Genomic DNA, 20,642 nt, shown 5'->3' with positions numbered 1-20,642 from the left:
TGGAAAACTTCTTCATATTGATATGAACTATTTTTTCCAGGGGAATGATGGTCTATAGTGAAATACTGTAATGGATTTACTCTGTTGAACAGCATGTTCACAACACAGAGGTAATTTTTATTTTTGCTTTTCAAAAACCGGTTTGTGTCTTACACATAATTTCTGAAATAGAACAAATCAAGTCATAGTCATGAAATGTGGTCATCGACTTTAAGTACTTTATTTTAGCTTCCCTTTGAAGAATAAAATCTTTTGATGCTTTTGATGACACAGAAATGGGAAAATATCACCTTTCAGTGCTTTTCAGTGAAGGGAAACAAAGATTGATTTTACCAGTGTATTTACACTGATCATGCACAGGGTGTTTATTTACAATAAATATTCTTCCTCTCACCGCATAAACTGCCTCTCTTCTCCCATCTCAGCTGCCTTCTCCCCTCCTAACAGTTATTTTCCCACCTGCTACCCCATCAATGAACTGGTTCTCACCTCCACAGGAGAAAAGTCAAACTCTCAGATAGCTGGCTGGACATTTCAGATACCAACTTTAGAGTTAAAAAAAAAATGCCAGAGATAAAAGAGAGGTTGCCATTTAACTTGAAGAAAGTTAAGAAGACTCCAGGACATGATGTACTTTAAAGCAGGAGAAGATTTCAATTGAAACGGGGCGTTTAGTGAATTATCAGCCTGATTTTATGGACTTCTCAGAAAAAGAAATGTCTTGCATAAAAGGTAAGAATAGCTTCTTATGCTCTAGGGCTTAACATCAAGAGGAACACTTTAAATTTCCTATTGGCACATCTGACTAAAAAAAAAAAAAGAAAAGAAAAATGAAACCAACCAGCCATGAAAATACATCTCACCATTTCTTCTTGGCTCAAAGCCTCAAGGTATTAAAGTCTATTTCTGTTAGAGTGCTTGCTTCATTAAGAAACTTTTTCTCTAACATCATTTTTTAAAAATCCTGCCTAACCTTTCTTTTTGAAGTAGCAGCAGGGAGGGGACAAGGGGCTAAACCACTCTGCTGCACAATTGAGAATGAGCAGAAGGGGAACATTTGTCTCTCCTTAAAAGCAGCAGGGACTGACCAGGAATAAGGGTACTTCTCCCTAATAAGTATGCAGGCTCTTCCCTAGCAATTAACGAATGTAAATGTGGTATGTTTGTTGGGAGGATTGAAAATGATTTTTTTCAGCCACCCTTAGCCCTTTTATAGAAAGAATACTTTGTGCAGGTTTCTATCTTCATTTCATTGGTTTAGTTAGACTTGAAGGAAATCAGTTTCAGCAATTACCAGCCTGTTAACAAAGACACATTATCAGATATTTCCTTAAATCCAGCTCTTAAATTTGCATTCTCCTCACTGTTTTCCATCAAATTTCTGCCTTGCGATTCAATTCCTGTCAGTCATGCAGCAAGCCGTGACTTGACCACATATATCAAATTCCCAGATTTCACCGACTTCCCCAAGGTGTTCAAATATCATACATGGCTCCGCTCTAAAGGAACAATATGAAATTTTAAATATGAAAACATGGGTAATTAAATGTATTTAAGTATAAATAAATAGAGCATAATGAAGCCCAATTGTTTACCCCAAAAGGAAATTTGAAAAGCTCTCCTCTCTGAATAAGAAAGATAACTGTCACAAATTCATGGGCTTTAATTTAATATAAAGGAAAGTCATTGAGGTCCAACAGTTAGAATTTGGAGCAAAATAAGATTGTGTTAGAGACAGAAATTATTCAGGGCGGTGAGAAGGAGTGAGAGAACTTAAATCAGAGAGGGGATTTTATAAAATGTCTTTTTTTTCAATATATGAAATTTATTGTCAAATTGGTTTCCATACAACACCCAGTGCTCATCCCAAAAGGTGCCCTCCTCAATACCCATAACCTACCCTCTCCGCCCTCCCACCCCCCATCAACCCTCAGTTTGTTCTCAGTTTAAAATGTCTTTTTAAAACACACAGGTTAGATTATATTTTGTTAAAGAACAATTTCCAAAAAGAAGTCAAGTCGTGACTCTCATATAAAATGAACACATATTAAAGATTTCATTTGATTCAATATTGAGGGAATTGATCAGATGTTGCATCCAATTCAAAGGTTACATCATAAGGAGGATCATAAGGGAAAATGGAGTAAATGTTGAAATAAATTTATAAATAGACACAAAACTGGCTTTTTAATGATGGGGAGGGAAAGAAAAATGAATTTGTATGTCTATAGACAAGACTTTCAATTATTGTCAGTCATCTACAACTTACAGAGTTGTAGGTAGAATGATTCAAAGGCTAGAATCAGAAAGACTGATGCTGGTTGCCAGTAGGTTGTTAACTAGATTACCAACTTACTAAAATACTGAGATAATTTGCATGAAATATCTCTAATGTAGTAAGAGCTCTCTAAATGTAGTAAAAGCTCTATAAATGTTTGACAGTAATTTTTATCAATAACTGGAAAAGTGTTTTTAAAAAGCACAAACAAATGTCTAATAAATACATGTGCTATTTGGTGTAGGTTTTTTTGGCTATTCTAACATCTTATTTCTATTTAATTTGTACTTACAAAAAATGTTCAAGGTAGTAGAGATGAAGGTAGATGATCTCTCTGAATATATCAAGTATGCAGGTATATTCTCAGATGCTGTTAAGAAAGCAAAAATGCATGATGATATTTAATATAATATAATATAATATAATATAATATAATATAACAAATATAATACCAGCCAAAGTTATCCAAATACAATGAGTTCCTTTATAGCAATTTGGGTGTTAAGGCTTTATAGACTGAATGTTTGAGTTCCTGCAAAATTTATATGTTGGAATTTCATGTTCCCCAATATGATAGTATTTGGAGGTGGAGCTTTTACAGGTAATTAGGTCATAAGAGAGGAGCCCTCATGAATGGGATTAATGCTCTGATTTTTTATTTTTATGTTAAAAAATTTTAATTCCAGTATAGCTAACATAGAGTGTTGTATCAGTTTCAGGTGTGCAATATAGTGATTCAACAATTCTATATATTACTCAGTGCTCACCATGATAACTGTAATGCCCTTATTTTTTAAAACTGACAACACATGGGATTATTCTTTCTGTTCTCTGCCAAGTGAGGACACAAGAAGTCATCAGTCTTTGACCCGAAAAGGGGTCCCACAGAACCCAACTATGTTGGTACACTGATCTCAAATTTCCAGCCTCCAGAACTGTGAAAAATACATTTCTGTTGTTTATAAGCCACTGAGATTGTGATACTTTATTACAGTAGCTGGAACTGACTAAAACAAGGCTATTCTAAAATAATCAAACTCAGGGCACTTGGGTGGCTCAGTTAAGTGTTGGATTCTTCATTTCAGCTTAGGTGATGATCTCATGGTTTGTGGGATCATGCCCTACCTCAGGCTCTGTGCTGACAGTGCAGAGTCTGCTTGAGATTCCTTCTCTCTCTCCCTGTCTCTCTGCTCCTCCTCCACTTTCTCTCTCTCTCTCAAAATAAATAAATAAACATTTAAAAAATAATAAAATAAATAACCAAACTCAGTGGTTGCTTACGAATGAAACCTAATCACACTGACCAGGTGTAGAAGGATAAGAACATGCCAGTGAGGTGAAGGGCATAACCATGAGAAACTGGAAGTGAGGAGACCCTCAAGAGTAGGAGAATGAGATTTGGAGTCAAGCAAACCTGGAATTGGATTCTTTTCTCCACCTGTCATGAGTTTAGACAAGTTATTCTGTAACCCTAATGTTACAATTTCTTCATGTGCAACATCAGGTTGTATAAAAACAGAATGAAATCAATAGAAGTTCCCAAATTCTACATTGCAAAAGCTTGAGAAAGACAATATACTCTGCAACTTTATGTAAAGCTGTGTGGGTGCATATATACCTGGGTGGGTGTGGTTAGATCACATTTACTCAGATAATGTAAGGAGTTTGTTGAGAAGGATGGATATTGCAGAGGAGGGGATTTTTTCTGGTCCTCCGATGAAATGAGATAACACGTCAAAAGGATAAGAAGTATCTATCAGTGGTAAAAACTCCATAATTGTAATGTAGTAGCTATGCTCTTATCTAAGGTGATGTTGATCATCAATTGGATCAGTAAATTAAAATTATTTAAAACATAGAACCTTTAAAAATGATATACACAAAGCTTTAAACATTTTGTTGCCTATCAAGATACTACTTTACATTCATTTATGAATTTTGTTTTATAGAGTCAAGGCTTATTTTTTAACTGTTCTTGCTATTCAAAATTGTATAGACCTAAAATGGAATAACAATTTTAAAGAACTGTGAACTTTGCTAAATGTAGGTGCCTTCTCAATGTTATAGTTTTTTTTTTTCCCATTTACTGTTGTCTCATTTATAAAGTGAATGCAAATTTTATGGGTCTTGAAACTCATATAATTGTGTGATCTGTTTAAGAACAATAACACAAATTTGTGAAAACAAAATTTAGTAAGAAAATTAATATTTATTTAGAAGGAGAAAAATAATCATAACAAAATTTTCCAAAGAGCTGATAAGTTCCCATAAAATTACAAAATTGTCTTAATGTCATTTTTTAATAATTATCTATTTGCCATAAATCCATACTTGGTTCTATATTTTGGGCTGCATAATTTTGACTCCCTCTTCATATGACAATACTATTGTAATATCGCTAATTGCAATGAGAATAGAAAGATCACTAATCTTTCCTCTAGAATTATTGATTGAAATTTTCTTTTTTTAAAAAAAATGAGCTTTTAGCTTTATAACTCATTACTGGTTACGACATAAACATATTTACAATTACTATCAAATTTATATAGGGCATTTTGACTTTTCTGGAATAGTGATTAATCGTAAATACTCTATGAATTGATGATATACATTAACCAGGGTTTCAGGGTTTCTTGTTATTGTGGGGTTATAGGAGTATTGACAGGTTGAAGGATTTGGAAGACTTCTCACAAGCCTGCTTCTGGCTTTATACATTTCAGATCTACCCCAAAACTTCTGGTTCCAAGCACAAGCAAATTCCCATGTTTTTGTGATGCCTGGTGAGTCAGTACAAAGGACTAAGTACTCTTCCTGGAAGTATTCTTATAGCAGGGTAGTTAACAATAACTTCACATTTGTGCAAACAAAATCTGACTTCCAACAACATAAATACACTGCATGAAGCCCAAATGAATGTACCCACAACTGAACCACACCTTACCTAGACGTCAGTATCTGCCCCATTTCAACACCACACACTTAAAGCACAATCAAAGGTAACTTGGAGTGGAACACACTGAGGTCTTAACCAGTTGAAATTGATATATTTTACTTTCAAAATTTTACAAAAACACATTACTAGGGCCTCCCTCAGAACTTGAAAGGAACTTGTACTGATGAGAGACCCTAAAAGCCACTCCCTTGATGCTACATCTGTCTCTGTCCACTCCTCATTTAAAACAATATTAAAAAAAAAAAACTATTTTATTTATTCTTTCCAAGATGTTGTAATTTGTTTTTGTGGAAAAAAATAATTATTTTATTTTATAAAATTCCATCAGTTTATGTAATATCTAATTGAATTACATACAAATAGTAACATGTATTATAGGTTCAATATTTGGAGACAAATATAACCAATTCTGAGTGTGTGTGTGTGTGTGTGTGTGAACAGACTGGTCTTTCTATACAATGGGACACTTAATACATAACAATAAAAAGGGAATACACTTTCAATACATGGGACAACATGGATGATTCTTAAAATAGTCATATTGAGTGAAAGAACTCCAATTTAAAAAAGCATATAGCATATGGTTCTATTTACATAAAACTGTACAGGATACAAACTACAGTCACAAAAAAGCAGGTAGTGGTTATGGAGAGGCCTGGGAGGCATGTGTGGGATTACAATCATGAAAGAGGATACTTTTGAGTATGATAGATATGTTCACTATCTTGACTGTGATGATGGCTTCTTGGGTTTATATATGTGTTGAAACTTATTAAATTGTCCTCTTTTAAAATATGCAGTTTTTTAAATATCAATTTTGCCTCAGTAAAACTTTTAAAAATATGTGGCCTGCTTGCTAAAGAAGGAAAGGAATTATACCCCAAAGACACTCTAGTATTTGGATAACATGTTCCAGAAGGAACCAGGAAACAGTGCCTTGGTATAGATGCTGTTTCAGGGAAGGTTGAATGGAAATCTGGATGAGTACAAGTGTGTTGATATGGGGGCGCACCACAATGACATAGGGTTTAACACCCTCTCAGTTTCCCCAGGTAAAGGATTTCATACATCACATACATTAGAAGCTTGGAAGAAGCAGTGTCCCACATTAATAGACTGTGCAGATTATAGAGGAAGGAATCAAAATATCCCAAGGAGTAGACATGCTATAATAGATATGCAATATAAGTTTAGAGAACCTACCAGGTGACACTCTTCCTAAATAGCTCCCATAGATATTCTGTGTGCCAAGGCAATAAGAAATGTGCAGGTGAATGGGTCACCATTATTCACTGGTAGTTCAATGCTATTTATTCTCTGTAGGACAGGGCTGATGGTGGGAGATACTGTGACAGAACTGGGCTCCCTGTTAACAGTGAAGATAATATATTGATTGTTCCACATCCTGTTCTAACTGTAAATGGGCAAATAAAAGAACTATGACTGATAAGGGCATGGATGCCCAAACCTCAGAAATAAAGGATTGGGTCACTCCATGAGGCAAAACAACTTGATAAACTAGCCATAGAGAAGGGGAATTTAGGATGGGTGAAAGAGGAGTTTGATAAAGAGTATCCATTATGGCCTCAGGAATGTAGTAATGGTGCTTGTATTTTGTCCCAGTAATACTTGTCTTGTATGTTTCCTAGGAACTATGACCAATTGAGATCCTGAAGAACCAGGGACTGGATGAAATAAACTCAATGTAAGAAAAAGGTGGATCTAAGTGATGCGAATTTTGAACTATAGTAGTTGCTGTTGGTGCTCTAATCAGATAAGCTGTTGAGTGTTGGCTGCTAATAGCTCTGAAGCCCTCCTCTCCAGAGCACCATCTTTTCTGAATAGGAACCACCTCACTGGCAATGCTACCCTCCTAAAGAAACCCCTAAAGAAACCACTTGCCAATGATTGGTTGACTTGGGGATATAAAGGTTCCTTGACTCAAGGCTGAAACAATTTAATAAGATGAGCTGGGAGCTTGTCACTAACTGAGAGTATATCCTCACTCACTTTCTTCCTTCTATCTTGTTTCCCTCACTCTCCCTTCTCCAAAATTACTTACTCAAGAATCCCTGCCTCAGGCTCTGTTTTCAGAAAAATAGATGTAAGACAATGGGTTTCTGCATTTTAGTTATGTCTCAATTCTCAATTTCTTTAGAATTGTTTTAGTTCTGCTAGTCAGTCTTCTGAAGGGTTATGTGATCAAATATGTGGGTTAATAAAGGCTGGACTTCAAGCAGACATTAGGGAAGTCCTAAACCCAAATAATAGTTTTAGCATTTTGCTCATCAAAATTTCTATGCAATGTTAAACCAGGGGAATAATAATTTAATAAGAAACTGCTTTCATTGATGATAATATAGCTTCATGAAAATGAGGTAGAAATAACTTTTGTATAAAAATCCTTTTATACAGCAAATGCTTTTTGTAAATGCTAAGTACATAAGATACTAAAATAATAGCAATAAACTTTTCATTTGTATATATCAGCTCCTTCCAAAGGAGCACCAATGCTATTGCCTGGTAGTGTGAAGTGCTCTGTTGTTATCCCTTGATGGGTCAACACACAATCTGGTGTGTCTCAAGGGAGCCAAATTTCATGGGGCCTGCCATTTATGTGTTATTCAAAATAATTATTCATTGTTCAAATAACCTGCTAAAAAATTATTAATGGGGTGAAAAAAACACCCCATTACAATCCGCTTGGGCAATGCAGTTTGAAAATGACACTACACTATAGTAACAAACTTTATGGATGAATAAAGATATCTATACAGTCTATCAACTTTTTTTACCTTTCTTTAAAAAGTAATAATTAGGCATAAACCATATAACCAATTAAGGTGGCTTTGTTTAATAAATTATTGAAAATTCAGTCCAATAAAGTATTTCAAGACCATTAAATATCAAGTTATGGAGGGGCACCTGGGTGTCTCAGTCAGCTAAGGGTCTGGCTCTTGGTTTTGGCTCAAGTCATGATCTCATGCTTTTGTGAGTTTCAGCCCCACACCAGGCTCTCTACTGACAGTGCAGAGCCTGATTGGGATTCTTTCTCTTTCCCTCTCTTTCTGCCCCTCCCCATGATGATTACTCCATGATTACATCCATGATGATTACTCTCACCGTCTCTATCTCTCTCAAAATAAATAAATACACTTAAAAACTAAAACTAAAACTAAAAAATCAAGTTATGGAAAAATACATATGATAATATAATAACACTGTATTGACTGGGAAAATCAGATTACAGAATAATATGTAAACCTTGACCCCTTTTACATATAAAAGTAAATTATAAGATATGTCTACCTGTGTATGTGCATATGTTATGTGTGTATATATATGCATATGTACATATATATGCACAAATATTTATATATTAAATAAATTTTAAATATATATTTACAAATGTAAATATATATTCAACAGATTTCTGCATTTTAAGAGCATATTATTTCCTCCTGCTCCTTCCTTTCCCACCCACAATTGGTACAACCCTCTGTCATTCTTTAGCACCACTCTGTGTTTAATTAAGTCTTAAAATATTAGATTAGGAAGATTCTTAGTTATTAACTAGTCTAAGTCGCTAGTCAAAACCACATTTTGATGTGGAAAATTTGACTTTCAGTGACAGTGCAGTAGTAGTGAGTGCAAAACCTCACTTGGTAGCAGAATCAAACTATTGTAAATTCTTCCTTGAGTAGTTTCTTTTCTCCTAACTGCTCTGATGATGATGATGATGATTACCAGAAATGTTATTTATCATGATTGTCTTCAATAAGTCTTCAAATTTTGCACTCAGAAGTACAGCAGCCTCCAAAAACATTTCTTAAAATGTTGGAAGATATACAACACTAAAGCATCTTTTCTTTCAGCTACAAATCCTCCCTGTCTTCAACATTTCCTAATAAACCTTTGTTTCTTCAACTAAACTAAAAAATAAAGCTGTATTTGAAAACTTATGGAGACATTGGACATATCTCACTAAGAGGAGGATTGTTAGGAAGTTATTTCATATATGTTTCCTATGATAAAAATCCTGAACTGGCATTGAAGTTATAGAAAGCTGGAAAGAAGGAGAGAAAAAATTGAAAGCATTTATTAGCTAAACCTAATAAGTATTTTTGGTAATAAAAGAAAGCATTATTAATAGGTGCCCTTAATACTTAAAAGAAAGTTATATTTAGGGGAAAACTTTCATAACTAGGCTATTAGTACCCTGAAGTTATTTGTCAGCACTAGACACCTGTTCCACTTAGCTTAAGAAAAAATCATTGTTTGTGGAGGATCCCCCTTCTGGGTGGAATAGAGTTGATTGCACCAGACAAAGTCTCCTTTATAACCCTTAGGGAAAAATTTGTAGAAACCATCTAATTTTAAAGGCTTCAGACAGTTAGGGAATCAATGAACACTAGATGAAAAAAGTTCTAGGGAAGGAAGAAGAACCCTTCCCAGGTGAGGTTTGAGAAAGATGTTGTTCTCTTCCTGCCCAGGGCCACTTGCCAATTATGGGCTTGAGCTGCAGGAATTGGGCTTGGCCCTAAAAAAACCATGGGTGGGGGAAAAAGGAATAAAACAAAACTTTGAGTAGTCCAATGAGAATGGAATGGAAGAATGGGAAATTTGAGCAGCCTCAGATACGTGTCTTATCTTATTCACAAAACACTTGCTCAGTTCTATTCCTGCCCTGGATGCTAGAGAGGGATGGCGGGCAGAATTCCGAAGACCTCTGTAGCCCCCAAATTCCATCCACTGGCTATTCAATCAAATCCCAATTTAGGTACTACTGTAAGGAACTTGGTATGTGTAATTAAGGTTATATGTAAACTGACCTTGAAGAAGGGAGATTATCTTGGATTATCCAAATGACCCGAGTGCAATCACCTAAACCCACAATATTACAAGAGGAAGATGGAAGACCCTGTCAGAGAAATGTGGCAAAAGAAGAATGCAGAGGGTAGATGAGCCAGAAGGGAGGTGAGAGAGTGTCAAAACATGCAAGGACTTGACCCACCATTGTTGTCTTTGAAGATGGAGGAAGGGAGCTACAAGACAAGGAGTGCAGCATCCTCTCTAAACTGAGAGCATCCCCTGACCAACAGCCAGCAGGAACACAGGGACCTCAGGTCTACAGCTGCAAGGGACTGGATTCTGTCACCAACTTGAATGAATTTGGGAATGAATTCTTCCCCAGAGCCTAAAAAAAGAACAAAGTATACAGATGCCTTAATTTTGGCCCAAAGGAAGGAGCTACCTAAGCCATGCTGGGCCTAGACTTGTGACCTGTATAACTGTTAGATAATATATGCGTATTATTTTCAGCTGCTTAATTGTGGTGATTATTTTTTATGACAGCAATAGGAATTGAATACAAATTTTGGTGTCATGAGTGGGATGATGCTGCAACAAATGTCTAAAACTGTGGAAGTGGATTTGAAATTGGACATGGGAGAGGCTGGATGAATTTGGGGGATCATGGTAGACAAAGCTTAGCCTGCGTTGAATAGAAATATGCACAGAAATATGGGCACTAAAGATGCTGCTTGTTAAGAGCTGAACAGAAATTGAGGCATATGTTATTAGAAACAGAGATCTTTATTACATACCAGCAGAATGCTTAAAGGAATCATGTCCTGCAGTTATAGGGAAAGCAGAATTTGTAAACGATGAAATTGGACATTTAGCTGAGGAGATTTCCAGCAAAGTATAGTAGAGGCAGTCTGGCTTCTCCTTGTCATTTATAATAAAATGCAAGAGGAGAACAAAAGGAAGATCTGCCCAAAAAATGCCATCAGGACCTGGTAATTTAGGAAATTCTTAACTTTGTCAGATGATAAAGATGCTAAAGTTAAGAGATGCATTGTCTGGAAAGTACACTCTAAAGAGAAAGTTGGGGGTGTGACCCTACAATCCTTCCCTGAACACTCAAAGATCAAAAGGTAAGAGCGAAGCAGTGGAAGAAGAAGAAAGGCAGATCAATGGAAGTCAGAGAGATTTGAAGTGTGAGGACTCCAACCACAGTTGCTGGCTTTGGAGATGGAGGAATGAGGCTATAAGCCAGGGCCTACGGGTAGCCTTGAGAAGCTTAGAACAACCCCTGGCCAAGAGCAAGCAAGAAGACATTAGTCCTAAAACCATAAAGAGCTGAATTCTGCTCATTTTTTGAATGAAGTTGGAAGTGAATTTTCCCCCTGGCTAGGCCAATTCTTGATTTTGGTTTTATGAGATCTGGACCATATAAATTAGACAGGCCTGACAGATTTCTGAGCTGTAGAACTGTTATTTCCAGTAATAGTAAATAGTTAATTTCCATTGTTTTTAGCTGTTAAGGTTGTAATTTGTTACACCAGCATTGGAAAACTAATATACTTCTGGAAGGCAGAATAAAACCCTCAATGTTCTTTCAAGATTAGGATACAGAGGCCAAACCAGAGGAAGGGCTTTGCTTCAAACATATGGCTCAGATATTCTGGAATGTATCTGTCAATTTGTGAAGCCCTGCAGAATGGAAACCTAAGAGCTGTGCTGAGAGCATCTAGAGGGAAGGGTTGGATCTCCTGTAGCCTTTTAGGGCTTTGTAAACAGAGAAATACCAGACCCTCAGTCATAAGTCCTTGCAGCATAGGTACAAGAATTTGAATGAATCTAATACAAACTGTAACTCAGCTCCAGTTTGTATCAATTACTGATCAGGTAATCATACTCTCTATGCTTACTAGGAAGGGAGGGATCCTCTTTGTTGGAAGACAACATCATCAGGACCCTCTGTAGTTTTATATGCAAAATGTCTGGTGGAAAAGTGTTACTAGACAGTTAGAGATATATAAAAATATAACCATGAACCAAGAAAGAAAAAACTAGCCAATAAAAGCAAATCTACAGTTGATCCAGATAATGAAGTAGCATCCAGAGAATTTAAAATAACTATGGTCACTCTGTTAAAGGAATGAGGGGAAAAGATGGACAAAAAAGTTGAAAAGAGAAAGAAGTTTTACAAAGCAGTAGAAACATAATAATCAAAAACATATTCTAGGGGCACCTGGGTGGCTCAGTTGGTTGGGCATCTGACTTCAGCTCAGGTCATGACCTCACAGCTCATAAGTTCAAGCCCCACATCCAGCTCTGTGCTGACAGCTCAGAGCCTGAAGCCTGTTTCAGATTCTATGTTTCCCTCTCTCTCTCCCCCCTTCCTCCACTCATACTCTATCTCTGTCTCAAAAATAAATAAACATTAAAAAAATTTAAAAACATATTCTAGAAATGAAATATGTAAAAAACAAAATTAAGAATCCAGAGGATAGGTTCAATTGGCAGACTGAATAGATTACAGGATCAGTACACTAAATGAAACATGAGAATACCCAAACCAAAGAATAGAGAAAAACAGTTTTATATATCCTAAATCCATGTTTAATAAACCCTGAAGTTCTAACATACATACATGTAGAGATCTCAAGATAACAGGAGAGTGAAGGCATAAAAATTATTATTCAAAAGATGATAACTAAGAATTTCAGATGTTTATGAAAGATGTTGGCCCACAGATTCATTAAGCTTGGGAAACACCAAGAAACATAAATATTAACACTCTCTCTCTCTCTCTCTCTTACACACACACACACACACACACACACACACACACACACAGACATATACACACATTTAACACATCTAAGTCAAAATGCCGAATACTGAAGTAAAAGCAATCATATTAAAAGGATACAGTATTTTCAATGAAGAAATAATAAAGTGAACAACTGACTTCTGAGAAGAAATGGCAGAAGCCAGGAGATAATTTATGCATTCAGAAGAAGAAGAAGAAGAAGAAGAAGAAGAAGACTAGGGCAGAAAAAAAAAAAAGAACTGCTAACCTAAAATTAGCTGCCCAGAAAAATAGCCTTCAAAAATAAAAATGAAATAAAATGTTTCATGTAAACAAAAGCTGAAAGAATTAGAAATGAGGAGACTTGCATTACAAGAATATCAAGGAAATTCTTTAGACTATAGGAAAATGATACCACATGAAAACACACCTCAAAAAAATGTACAATACTGGACAAAATATATGTAAATATAGTCAATATTGACTTTTCAGAGTAATAGTAGTAACACCTTATGTAACTAAAAAATATGCATAAACTAAAATGCTCAGCAAAGATGATGTAACAACATCAGGGTAAATGAAGTTAAAGGTTCTGAGGTTCTGGTGATGCAGAAATAGAGGTAAAAGTAAAAATTTATATTATACTGTAAAAAGTCAAGGATGTATGAGGCAATATGACAACCGGGAAAATAATAGTAAAATAATGGATTTCCAAGAAGCTAATAGAAGAAAATGGAATTATATTAAATATGTGATAGTTCTTTAAAAAGGCAAGAACTAAGGAAATGAGGAATATAAAAGAGATAGGCCAATTTCAAAAGAAATTTTAACAAGCATAAACCTAAATGATGACTCATTGGATCCCCTATTATAGACCTACTCCTCCCGCTCCATGCAGTTTGGTTACTCTTTTACAATTGGATGGTTTATGGAAAGAAAAGCCCAGAAGAGCCAGAAAGTATTTGCAGCTTCCAGAACAATAGGACTCTTACCGTGTTCTTTCACGGATATGCACACTTTCCAAATCTGCTGTTGCAGGAAGTAAGGCTTCTAACCAAGCCTAAATTTTTTTGTTATTTTTTTAAATACACTTTTCATCTTGGAAGAATTTTATGAAATTACAGAAAACTGCAAAATAGGACTGATAATCCCCACAGAGTCCATACCCAGTTTCCCTACATATTGCATGAGGGTGATACAATTGCTACAGTAATGAACCAATGTTGATGCACTATTGTTAACTAAAGCTTATATTTTCATTTTTACCTAATGTCTATTTTCTGTCTTAGGATCTCACCCAGGACACCACACTGTATGGTGTCTCCTCATGTCTCCTTAAGCAACTTTTCAAATTGACAGCTTGACTTCACAGGTTATTGAGACAGTTTTGATGAAGACTAGTTAAGTATTTTATGGAAAGTCCCACAAACAGGATGTGTTAGCTATTGTTCTTATGATTACATTGGGGTTATATGGAGGACCAGAGAGGTAAATTGCCATTCTCATATTGTCATATTAAATGTACCTACTATCAACATGACTTATCACTGTTGATGCTGATATTAGGCACCACACTAAACTTACTCTTTGCCCCCTCCCCTTTCCATACTGTGTTATTTGAAAGAACATCACTATGTACAGCCCACACTCAAGGGGTGAAGAGTAAGTTTAGTGTGGGCACTAAACTTGCTTGAGGGCAGATTTCATACATTATTTGAAATTCTTCTGCATGGAAGATTTATCTCTCCCCCAATTATCTATTTGTTCAATTATTATATTAGGATGGATTCATAGACATTTATTTTATACTTTGGGCTATAATACAGTAAGCTTTTATATATTATTTGTGTAAAAGATTTTCCAGCTTTGACAACTGGGAGCTCTCTCAGTTGGATCCTGTATCTCTTTGATATACCTCCATCACTGCGGGTTTGGGTTTTATTTATTTTATTATTATTATTATTATTTTTAATTTTAAGGACTTCCTCACTTTTTAGGGACTAAAAACTGCTCAAAGCTCATTTTATATGTTTCTTTCCTTTGTCCTAGAATCTGCTATCTCTTCAAGAAGCTCTACTCTTTTGGTCTTTGTTTTATTATGTTTTGGTTCTGTTACAGAATGATATTAAAAACCAAGATATGGGTGGTAGGTGTGCACATTGCTATTGAGGTGTTGCTATTTCTAGAACTTCTCAACTGACAGAGCAAAGAACACCAGCATACAGAATTATTTACAGTTATTTATGGGTATAACCAAGTGTATCCATGGCAAGCTAAACTTGAGTTCATACTGATGTCTTGAACTGTAATGCATTACCATGTGGGTCATTCTGGGCTATTCACCTGTTTCTCTGTGACCTGCCACTCCAACAGTAGAAAACCTGGAACCCATCATCTTCCACTTATTCACTTATTGGTTTGATTCTAGTACACATGTGTAGTGGTATCAGAACTGTTCTCTCAAACCCAATGGGAAACAATTTTGTCAAGTAGGGCACTGTGCTACGTCCAGTTTATCGTATGTATGTCTTATAAAGCCCACTCATTTGCAAAGTTTCTCAGGTAAGAAGTGCTTTCCCTACCTCCTTGACTGAGATTATTTCCTATATTTTAAATGCAGCTAGATTGTTTTGCTACATTCTACATTCATTCACTCCTGGGAGTCCCAAATCTCCTAAATAATTTTTAATTTGAATCTATTGAGGTTCATTCGTTTTGTGCTATAAAGTACACATTTGAAAAATGTGTAATCTAACAATTCAGTACCATACATACTGGCCCCAATGCCAAATAAAATCCCTATGCTTTACCTATTAACTGTACCCCCTGTCCCACACCCATGGCAACTAGTGATCTTTCTAACATCTCTATGGTGTTGACTTTACTGGAATGTCATATAATTGGAATCCTATGTATGTAGAATTTTCATACTTCTTAATTGTAGCAACATACATTTAATACATGTCTTTTTGTGGATTGATAGCTAACTTGTTTATTTCTTTCTTTATTTATTTTGAGAGACAGAGAGAGAGAGAGAATGTGCACGCAAGTGGCGGAAGGGCAGAAAGAGGTAAAGAGAGGGTCCAAAGCAGGTTCTGTGCTGACAGCTCAGAGCCCCAAGTGGGACTCAAACCCACAAATGGTGAGATCATGACCTGAGCCAAAACCAACAATCAGATGCTTAACCCACTGAGCCACCCAAACTCAGATAGCCTATTTCTTTTAATCACTGTATAATATTCCATTGGATAGATGTATCATACTTTGTCTATAACTTATTAAAGAGTATTGTGGGTTGTTAGTTTTTTTTCAATTTTGGGAGGCTAAGAATAAAGCTGCTATACAATTTCACATTTAGGTTTTTGTGCGAACATACATTTTTTTCTGGGGTGCCTGAGTGGCCTAGTGGGTTAAGGTTCCAACTTCAGCTCAGGTCATGATCTCACAGTCTGTGAGTTCAAGCTCCATGTTGGGTTCTTTGTTGACAGCTCAGAGCCTGAAGCCTGCTTTAGATTCTGTGTGTCCCTCTCTCTGCCCCTCCCCTGCTCATGCCCCATTCTCTCTTTCTCTCACATTCTCTCTCTTTTCTGTTTCAGAAAATAAATAAACATTAATTTTTTTTAATCCCTTGAGGAAATATCTAGGAGTATGATTGCAGGGTAATATGACTATATTTGTCTTTGTAAAATACAAAACTGTTTTCCAAAGTGGCTCTATCATTTTGCATTCCCATCAAGAATGAATGAGAATTGCTGTTGCTTTTTATCTTCTCTACCAATTGCTATTGCCAGTTTGTTAGGTATTTTGATAGTTTGATAGTACCATAATACTTTAATAGCAAGATATCACATTTTTGTTTTAATTTCCAATTGCCTAATGACAAATAATATTGAACATTCTTGTTTATAAGTTATGTGTCATCTGTACTTCTTTGGAGAGGTGTCTGTTCAGAGATTTACCTATTTTTTAAGCATGTTATTTGTTTTCTTATTATTGAATTTTAAGAGGTTTCTTTGCATGTTTTGGGTATAAATCCTCTATCATGTATGTGTTTTCCAAATATTTTATTCAGTCTATGGCTTACTTCTTCATTATTTATTTATTTATTTATTTATTTTTATTTATTTTTATTTTTTTAATATATGAAATTTATTGTCAAATTGGTTTCCATACAACACCCAGTGCTCATCCATTTCTTTATTTTTTAAATAACATTTTCACAGTGCAGAAGATTTTTATTTTAATAAAGTTTAACATATAATTTTTAATTGGATTGTTCTTTTTGTGTTGTTCCTAAAAATTTATTAGCACATCCAAAGCCACCTAGACTTTCCCCTATGCTTTCCTCTAGAAGTTTTACAGTTTTGCATTTCACATTTAGGTCTAGTATTCATTTTGAGTTGACACTTGTGAGAGGTGTAAGGTCTGCAAATGGCTTTTGTTTGTCTGTTTGTTGTTGTTGTTGTTTTTTAGTATATGTATGTCCAATTTGTCCATAACCATTTGCTAAAAAGACTGCCTTTTTTTTCATTGAATTGTCTTTGCTCCTCTGTCAAACAGCAATTGACTATCTTTGCATGGGTCTATTTACGGGATCGCTATTCTGTTCCAGTGATCTTTTCTTCTACTCTTTTACTCAGTCCATACTGGCCTGTTTACTATAGCTCTATAGAAATCTTGAAATTAAGTTCTGTGAATTTTCCAAATATGTTCATCTTTGGTATTGTGCTAGCTATTTTAAGTCCTTTGTATTTCTCTATGACCTTTAGAATTATTTCTTACTTTATTTTCTTGTCTCACTGCACTAGTCAGGACTTATAGTCATATATTGAATATGAGTGATACAGAGGACATCTTTGCCCTGTACCTAATCATAGGGGGGAAGTACTCAGTTTGTTACTTTTAAGTACCATGTCAATTATGGGTTTTTGTAGATGATATTTATCAAGTTGAGCAAGTCTCCCTTTATTCCTACTTTGCAAAGAGTTTTCTTGGAATTAATATATATTAGATTTTGCCAAAACTTTTATTGCACCAATTGATATATGAATTTTTTTCTTTAGCTTGTTGATGCGATGGATTACAATGATTGATTTTTTTATTTAAATTCATGTTAGTTAACATTTGGTGTAGTATTGGTTTCAGAAGTAGAATTTAGTGATTTATCACTTACATATGACACCCAGTGCTCATCCCACCAAGTGTCCTCTTTAATGCCCATCATCCATCTAGTCCATTCCACTACCCAATTCCCCTCTAGCAACCCTCAGTTGGTTCTCTATATTTAAGAGTCTCTTATGGTTTGCTTCCCTCTCTGTTTTTCTTATTTTTCCTTCCCTTCCCCTTGTTTATCTGTTGTGTTTCTTAAATTCCATATATCAGTGAAATCATATGATATTTGTGTTTCTCTGGTTGACTTATTTCACTTAGCATAATACACTCCAGTTCCATCTACGTTGTTGCAAATGGCAAGATTTCATTCTTTTTGATCACCAACTAATATTCCATATAATTAATTGATTTTCAAATTCTAAACTTCCAGCTCCTGGTATCCCCAGGCTTTCCTTGACTGTGACAGTGTAAGGCCAGTCTCTGCTTCCAGCTTCACATGGTCTTCTTCCCTCTCTCTGTTTCTCCACATGGCTTTCATCTCTCTACGGGTATGGCTGAATTTCCCTTTTCATAAGGACATCAGTCCTTTTGCACTAGCCCATTCTAATGACGTCAACCTAACTTGATAATTTATGCAAAGATCCTATGTCCAAAGAAGATCACATTCACAAATGCCAGGGTTTAGGACTTCAACATATCTTTTGGGGAACACAGTTCAATCCAAAAGAGGTCATCTAGATTATCCATTCCTTCACGTGTAAATGTTGGCACTTTGTGTTTTTCAAGGACATGATCCACTTCCATCTAAGTTATGAAATTTCTGGGCATAGAGTTGTTTATAGTATTCTTTTTTTATTCTTTTAACCATAGAATCAGTGGTAATGAAACCTCATTCATTTATGATAGTCATAATTTATATCTTTGCCCTTGGTTAGCTTGGCTAGAGATTTATTGATTTTATTGATCTTTGAAATGTACAGCTTTAAATTTTGTTAATTATTTCTACTGCTTTCCTGTTTTAAATTTTGTTGATTTTTACTGTAATAATTATTTTCTTATGAACAATTTAGACTTAATTTCCTGCTCTTTCTCTAATTTCCTATGGTAGAAAAGTAGAGCAGTGATTCTAGATCCTTCCACCTTTCTAATGTATGCAGTTCATGCTATAAATTTTTCTCATCTACTGCTTTCACTGCATTCCACAAGTTTTGTTAAGTTGTATTTTAATTTTCCTTTAGTTCAATATATTTTTAAATTTATCTTGACACCTCTTTAACCCATGTGTTATTCAGAAATGTGGTGGCTAGTCTTCAAATATTGGGAGTTTCCATCTCTTTCTATTATTGGTTTATGGCTTATTTTCCCTGTGCCCTGAGAACATATTTTTTAAGACTTTTATTTTTCAATTTTTAAAGGTATTTTATGGCCTGTAAAATGGTCTATTTAGTGAATGGTTCATACAAGCTTTAGAAGAATGTGTATTTGACTGTTGCTGGATGGAGCATTTATAAATGTCAAAAAGATTAACAGGGCTGCTCAGGTCAACTATTGTACTTATTTATTTTCTGCCTGCTTGATCTATCACATACTGAATTACAAGTATTGGAGTCTCCAGTTATAATAGTGGATTTGTCTATTTATCCCCTCAGTTCTGTCAGTTTCTGTCTTATGTATTTTGATGCTTTGTTGTTAGGTGCATACATGTCTAAGTTTATTGTATCCTTTTTGAGAATTGACTCCTTTATCATTATGTCATGTCCTTTTTATCCCTGTTAATGTGTCTTGCTAAAAATCTACTTTGTCTGATACTGATATAGCTTTTCAGCTTCCTTCTGATTAACTTTAACATTCTTTTACTTTTAATTTACCTTGGTCTTTACTTTAAGGTGAGTTTCTTATAGACAACAGATAGTTGGCTCTGATTTTTTAGTCCATATGCCAGTCTTTGTCTTTTAATTAGTGTTTTAGACAACATCCACTTATTAAGTATTGATATAATTGGGTATTATCTACTGTGTTTGTAACTATTTTCTATTCATTGCATGTATTCTTTCTTTCTTTCCTTTTTTTCTATCTTCTCTGGCTTTATTTTTTTAATTAATTAATTAATTAGCTTTGTTTTTCTTTAGGCAAGTGGGTTTTGCCCAGACTTTATTTTTTTAATTTATTACTATTTCTTTAATTTATATCCAAGTTAGTTAATACATAGTGCAGTAATGTTTTCAAGAGTAGAATCCAGTGATTCTACATATAACACCCAGTGTTCATCTCAACAAGTGTCTTCCTTAATGCCCCTTGCCCAATTAGTTCATCCTCCCACCCCAAATCCCTCCAACCCTCATTTTGTTCTATGTCTTTAAGAGACTCTTATGGTTTGTCCCCCTCCTTGTTTTTATATTGTTTTTGTTTCCCTTCCCTTATGTTCATCTGTTTTGTATCTTAAATTCCCAAACCTTGCCATTTGCAACAATGTGGATGGAACCAGTGTGCATTATGCTAAGCAAAATTAGTCAGTCATAGAAAGACAAATATCAGATGACTTCACTCTGGTTTTATTTGGACATTTTATATTATTCCATTTAATGTCATTTTATTTTTCTCTGAGGAACTTTTTTCCAGTGAAAAATTGTTTTAACATTTTTTGCAGGGCAGATCATCTCTCAGTGAATTAACCAAGTTTTTGTCTGACAAAGTTT

Source organism: Panthera uncia, assembly GCF_023721935.1.
Source record: "Panthera uncia isolate 11264 chromosome A3 unlocalized genomic scaffold, Puncia_PCG_1.0 HiC_scaffold_11, whole genome shotgun sequence".
NCBI classification, from domain to species: Eukaryota; Metazoa; Chordata; class Mammalia; order Carnivora; family Felidae; genus Panthera; species Panthera uncia.
This window is presented reverse-complemented; position numbering follows the sequence as displayed.